Here is a 7,690-nt window from a genome sequence, read left to right on the forward strand (position 1 = left end):
GTGATGTGAGTTAAGATGATGGCAGCTCAGGACATCATCGTAAATGACCAATAACAGAACGGAGTCAAACAGAAATCTAAAAAGAATAATTCAAACTTTACAAACTGAACAGGAGGGACATGAGCCATGGAAAAGCCCCTGAAAATAAAACAAGAAATAACACCAACTAAACAAACAGAAGAAAAGCAAACAAAGAACTCAATCTCTGCTGCAATACACAAAAGAACAGACTCCAAACTAAAGATAAGCCTCAAAGCATTCACCAACAAAAGCCAGGCAATAATGATAAGAACAATCAAGACCATGTCAGGGGACAAGAACATGGTGCACAGGACAAAGCAGGGACCAAAAGTAAACTCAGTTTTAAGTTAATTTCAACATGTGTGTGCAATTAAAATCATGGAAGATCCACAAGAGGTCATTCCAAAAATGATCAGGTTTTTTAATATTCTTATTGCATATTCAACAACTTAATTTGACAATGTCACTTGTCAAAGCAAATTATACTTTTTTCTATTTATTAATGAACTGGATGATCATGAGTTATGGTAAGTAATGCTTTTGTAAATTAAGCATTACGTTTTGGTTTTTACCGTGACTGTAAAGTGTTAGTCTGTTCCTCTGAACAAATTTCATTCAACAACTTTTTATGAACAGAAAGTTGGGAAGTCTGACGAGCGGAGAAACTAGGAAAATGTAGTCAGTAGCGTGAAGGGGGAAGAGAAAGGTACTCGATCTTTTTAGGTCTAACAATAGAAACCTGGAGTCGGAGCCAGAGTGGAGTCAATTTGAATTCCCTCAGACTCCCTATAAACAGGACTGCATGCTGCTAGTGATAAACTGGTGGATTTATTCATGTACCTCATCCCCATCCACTGTAGCTGTCCGTATGTCGGCATCCAGCCAATTGAACAAAACTGTATTTAAAAAAAAAAAAAAAAAAAAGCACTCAGAGACAGATAAAGTAACTCTATTAGTATGTATAAGCAGCTTTCTTAATGGTGTGTGTGATTGGGTGTCATTGTGTATGTGTTCATTTCCACTACCTTTTAGCAGAACCCAAACAGGAAAAAACACTCAGCTAAAAATAGAGCACACCTGTGCACCATTTTGTGAACACTTAAGTAGGGGTGTGTTAAATGGTGCGCCCCAGATTGCCAAATTACACCGGACAAGGAACGATATGAAGGGACTTCCCTCTCTTTTCCTCTCATTATCATTACAGATGCATAACCATAGCTGCTGTACTTTTATGAAAAAATCAGAGTCCTGACTGCCGAATGTAAATGACATTTACTGCTGAGCTTGTGATATGTCTTTTGCATGGCAATCAGTGGCAAGAGGCAAAACTGATCATTTGTCTGTGCATTTCAAGGTGAGGTTAGTCCACTGTGAATGACATATGCTTCAAGTTTAAAAAGAGTTAGATGCCTGTACAAAAGAAGGAGCAGAATGTGAGGTAAAATTAGATAAAGTGCCTGCGTGACACCTTAAGCTCTGACACAGTAGAGTGAAGTCAGCCTTCAGTCATGGATCAAGGCTATGCAAAGAAGCCCCACTGCGTATGAGAGGTGCATGGAGCTGAGCGGGAGAGTAAATCAGCTCAACAGAAAAGTACACTCATCGACTGACTTTTATTTGTTTGTTTGGAGAATAGTGCATTACTTATTTTTAGAAAAGTATGAAATATTTATATTCAACTGGAAAAAGGATTTTGTTGTATTCATTTTTTTTTGTACTTATAAAGGGATAAAGAATACAATTTTTGTTTAGGGCATACAATTAGGTGTCACTCAAAAGCCCAAAAGTATAAAAAATTGCCTTTGACCCAAGGTGGAAAACTTAGAAATCAGTGAGATGTATGTTTATTTCCCTTCGGTTGAGGAGTCAAAGCAGAACTTGGACCAATAAGTCAGATTTGGACTTGTTGAAGCTGCTGTCACTCTGTATCATGTCTTGAAAAGTGTTCTAGCATTTCTAAAACTGCATTAAAGTGAATTCAAATTTAAAGAAATGAAACATTTCTGCCACAGATATAAAAATGGATCATGTTGAATGTTTCCCTTTCATGCAGAGCATCTTGCTAAATTATTGGCACGCATTAGCTTATTCATGTTTTGTCATTTTAAAACCATTTTTTTCTAAGTCTGACTGAACCACAAATCACACTTCTTGCAGTCTTTATATGAAACATTTGACTGCCATTTATAATTTTTCTTCCACTAAACCATAATGCATTACGACATGTCGATCAGCAACAAATAAATCCAGAAAAAAGAAAAATAAAATAAACGTGGAAGTTTGAAATTATGTTGCAAAATATGAGACGTTAAGTTTATATTTAAACACTTTTCGGTAAGTTACCTGTGTTGTAAAATTCTGCTTCAAATAAATAAATTGATGTTTACTGGATTGATTATCATTTATAAGTCAATATTTCATTTATGGATGGTAGTTTATAAAAGTGAACCTACAAAACTGCAGTAATAGATGCAATAAAGTCAAAAATTTGGGTGCACCAAACTAAGAATACAAGTTAGGCAGATCAGTGAAAACAGTGCAAAACGTTAGCCTACATCACTGACTAGGGGAAAAGTTATTCCATATGAAAAATTATAGGTACATAATTCATGTATACCTTCATGTTGAGTCTCCTGTAGCTAAACAGGAGAATGAAAAGAATTCCCTGGCATGGCAGAAAATTCCCTGGCATGTCCACTGAAAGACTTTGACTTTCATGGAATCTTGAACACTTGAAAATAAAGACAAATGGGACAGCTTCTATCAAAGAAAAATGATAACTGTCATTCAAGCATTGCACTATAACAATTCACTGCTCAGTAAGCATACCATGTAACCTCAACCTCTAACAGAGGTGTTTATCTCAAATAGTAAAGCTGCAGAAAGCTTTACTATTGTTGCATTTCTACCTTAAAACAGCTTCAATATTCAGAAAAAGTTCAGGTTGCAACACAAAGAAAGTTAAACTTCAGGTAAATCCTTGTTAAATTCAAAGTGTGAGACACTGTAGGAGGGTTACTTCAGTTCAATGCTGTCTCTCAACTCTGTCTCTGTTTGTCTCCCACTTTCTGTCTGCTTCATCTGACAACACAATCATCCAGCAACATGCAACTCTTGGCTTGATGCTTAGTGCACTTCTATCACACAGCACCTACTCCTGTACCAAATGCACAGGAATAAATGATAACAGCAGCAAGACACACACACACACACACACACACAAGCCTTAGGGGGAAAAAAATCACTGACTAGTCTAAAAGCTACACACATTTAGAAATGCATATTTGTGTGAGACAAAACTTATTGGTTATCTAATAGCATTTGAAAATGTGTGGGAAGTGAGGTTTTCAGAACGATGCATAACAGCAGGAAATAATGAGTTGATCAAATAGTGAGGTCATGTATCTGAAAACAAAATGGCTTTTTTTTTTATTCAAGGACAAACATTGCATTTGATTTATTCTGCTTCTCAGAAAACTGAAAAGCTGAACAATTTCTGTAGCTACACTGAAGTGAAAAGAAATTATGGCACAGAAATCTTCAGGCGTGATCTTCTCTTTATCTTTTGTCCTTCCAAGCTGTGATGTCATGATTTATTGCTGTGTTATCTCTCACTGGATTTCATTCCACCACCTAACAAAAAGGTCCAAGTAAAAACACCCATGCAGTCATAGAAGGTAGATTTTTGTGGGTAATAAGGTGAGGACATGTGATGTATGTGACTCATCACGACAGCAGTTTGAGAGATTTATGAAGTCAAAGCTGCCGCTGTGCAGCTGAAAATTGTAAACTATTCCTGTAGCTTTACTTAGCACAGCTGAGCAGTGTCGAGGTAGCAGCTTTTATCTTCTTCTAGAATCTAATGTAGACACACATGTGGGCGTCTGCACAGTCACATACATAAAGCCAGATTCCCTCAAGCAAAGCAAGGTATGCTATCCAGATTCCCCATACTTTTCTGAGATCAAACTGCTCCTCTCTCAAAGAGGAGACGGTTCCCCCTACCCTGCCCTCGACTCAGCAAGGAGGAGAGAGGAGGTGGGAGTTAGGAGAGCTGAGGTAACGGCAAAAAGAAATGAAAGAAAGGTGGGGAAGAAACTGAGCAAATGCAAAAATAATACACATAAATGCATATGGCCGTATGAGACTTTCTAAACACTCCATTGCAAAATAACGAAAGGCAAACTAATCCACAATCAACGCAAGGGCAGTCCGAGGCTGTTTTCAATTCAAACAGCCCATTTTAAATAGAAAAAAATGACAATAGTGATGAAACCAAATGACACATAAAACATCAAGTAATTATTCACAGCTATAATTCAATTAAATTCAGTATCTTTATATATGTAGAGGGTGATCATTTGGGTAACATGCATATTTTGCTTTCTCTCTCTATCTCTCTTTGGGTTTAGTTAAGTTTGATGTTTCATATTTATTTAGTTTTTGAGTCATTTTTGAATTTATTCATGTTTAGTTGTGAAGCTGAAGCTCTTACCCGAGCCAGAAATGACCACTCACTAATGGCACAGGTGTTTTCCATTAGCTGCAGTGTGACGGAAAGAAAACCGGAAAAGGGAAGTGGACCAGGGATCGAGATTCTAGCAAGAAATTAATCCCGGTTTGTTTCTTTTCCTCTCCACTTGTACTAAGACAAAAGATAAAATAAAATAGTAAAATTTATACGTATGTGCAACACAATAGTCTCTGAGTCAAAATTCTTATGCAAATCCATCATGCAAGCTGCCTTTGTAAATATACAGCCATTCAGTACTTAAAATTAACATCTTATAATCCTTTTGACAATGCCTTTTTATAAGACATTATCATTTAGCCAAAGGTTCCTTCAGAATGACTGACAGTTCCTGTGCCAATCTGATGGTGCTATGACGGCTAAAGAATTCCTAAAAAAGGTCAGAGAGAAACTAAATCTTCACATCAAAACAGACAACAAAATCAACATTTGAAGCTGAACATTCCTACTTCCATGACTAAGAATGGCTTTTGGTTTGCTTTTTCCTCTAAGACGATTAGTACTAAGATGTGAAAATACCCTCACATTAGGGTGCATTCAGTTGTACTAAAGCAACATTTATTACTTCCTTAACCACCTATATTACAGTTGCTGTAATCCCTCCAGCATGTAACCATCATCTACACATAGACTCCTTTCTATAAAATGTATACATGCTTAATTCACAAATATGGAACAGTCATTAAACAACAGAAGACAAACATAATCTGCAGAACTACCTTTTCAAAGGTCACTCAAAATGGCTTTGTAGGATGAAAGTATTTGCTAAAGCAGACTCTCGCTCATGCAAGCAGTGGTCCAGTGATGTCAATAATTATATATTATTGACATCACTTATTGACATATATATATATATATATATATATATATATATATATATATATAATTGTATATAAATTTTTTTGTCATTTCAAAATTGAGAGATTTGAAATGTCTTAAAATGTAAATATTAACTGTGGATTGTGTCCAACTTAAATGTAAATGTTGTATTCTTTAATAAAGTGATTACACGCAAAACCAGGGAATAAACGATACATGCTGAATTTAACTGTAAGGATCAGATTGTATAATAAATTGTAAGATCTATGAAGCTCTTAAGAATAACTCACTAGAAAGAATTTGTATTGCTTTGACACCGTGTTGCCTTTTTTAAATAATATCTGAAAAGCGCTGAGAATGAGCTTTCAAATTACGTAGATCTCCTCCTGGTTTTGTTGGTCATTTCAAAGACTGACAGATGTCAGAAAAAGATTGAAATAGATCTCAAGATGCCGTAAAACTGATCCAAAAGCACTGCTTAATTCCTGAAAGCCGACATAAATTTTGAAGAGACGTAGGAAATTAAATAAAAGGTTTAAAAGGAACAACTGCTTTATTACTTTTCATATCTCCCTCATGCTGTATATTAAAAGTCTTATGAGACTGAAAATTGCAGGAAATTAAGTTCACTTCTAACAGTTCAGAGAATGCAAAGTATGAGTCTATTAGAAAACAACAATTAACTTTTGTGGATGATTTATTCTTCTTCTTTGTTTCAGTATAACAAAATTGGAGAAAAGTTTGAAATGTGATCTCAGGAACACAAGAAAACTAGGAGAGAAGGTTGAACTTGGTTCAACTTGAAATTTTGAGATATTTAGAGACTGAAGTAGAGATATTTTGAAGAAATCTTGAAACTGTTTTGTTGTGTCCAAGCATATCTGATATGTGTAGGGATAGCCTCTTTGCTAACTGATGCCAAGTTCACACAGCAAGGTTTTTATACCGATTATTGTTTCTTCCAACAATTTTAAGGATGCCCTGATTGCTGGCATGGTTCTGAAGATAATCTTAAGAAATGTTCCTGCTGTGTATAAAAGTGTCATATTTTGTGTTGAATCCAGAGAAACAAGCCTTTTGTGCCGTCCAGACAGTTCTCAGGAAAAAAAAAAAAGAATACTAAAATCAGGTTACTTTTGAGAAGCTATAATTAGTGAACGTGAACATAATTTTGTGCAATTTTAACTTCATAACCACTACAAAAAATGAAACAAGAAACATTAAAGAAAACCTTCAAGCATTGCCAGTAATCAGTTTTATTACAATAACCTAAAATGTTAATTCTATATTTACTTCATAATAAGTCCTAGTATGAATAAAAAGAAGATGACGGGAAGAAAAAAGCGTAAATTGACTTCTTAGCATCATCAATACTTTAAGCTACTATGTTTCGACTTATACTCTGTTTATGTAAATGCTGATATGAGTATCTGTCACTCTATTTAATATCGTATGATTAATTGATGCCGTCCCACATTCGGATAACTCATCTCCATGACTTCCTGGCAAACGTTGTTAGGGGACTGACAGATTTGCAAATATGAACATGATGGGGTTTTTTATTAGTGTTTTTTATTTTTTTATGGATGATGATTTTAGCTGTTTTGGAAAGGGAGATTAAGTATTCAGATGAGTCATGAGATTATTAATGTTGTATAAATGCACACATACAAACACACGCACACACACTAGAAATTATGTTCCACTTAAAAAATTGTGAATCTCCTTCAGGAAAGGGAGTGTTTTATTAAAATGTATTAGCGTTTGTTAATGCATTTAACAAAGTATATAATAAGCTGCCACCGTCTTCATATCCCTTAAATCTCTTCACATTTTGTCACACTACAGCTATCAACATCAGTGTATTTTATTGGGATCTTATGTGACAAAACAAAGTTAAAGTAAAATATGAATTGATTTTACATTTTTCTTATAAGATCTTAAAACGGTAGCTCGCATTTCTGTTTCACCACTCAAGTCAATATTTAGTTGCATTTTGCTGCGATTAAAGCTCCAACTGTTTTAGGGTATGTTACCCTTTTGTAGCTGTAGTAACTGAAAGTTTTGGCTCAAGTTAAGTCGGATTGGAAGCAACCTTAAGCTGCAATTTTCAAGGATTGCAACACATTTTCATTAGGGGTTAGGCCTAGACTTTAAATGTGCCTTTCTAACAAATGAGTTTTGATCTAATCATTGTAACTATGGTTGTGTATTTAGTAGAGATGTGCCGATCAGGTTTTTTCCTACCGATACTGATCACCCATGATGGCCGATTCACCGATACCGATCACATAATTATTATTTATTTATTTTTTATCA

This window comes from Poecilia latipinna, unplaced genomic scaffold, assembly GCF_001443285.1.
Source record: "Poecilia latipinna isolate Pla-1442-1.1 unplaced genomic scaffold, P_latipinna-1.0 Scaffold689, whole genome shotgun sequence".
Taxonomy (NCBI): Eukaryota; Metazoa; Chordata; class Actinopteri; order Cyprinodontiformes; family Poeciliidae; genus Poecilia; species Poecilia latipinna.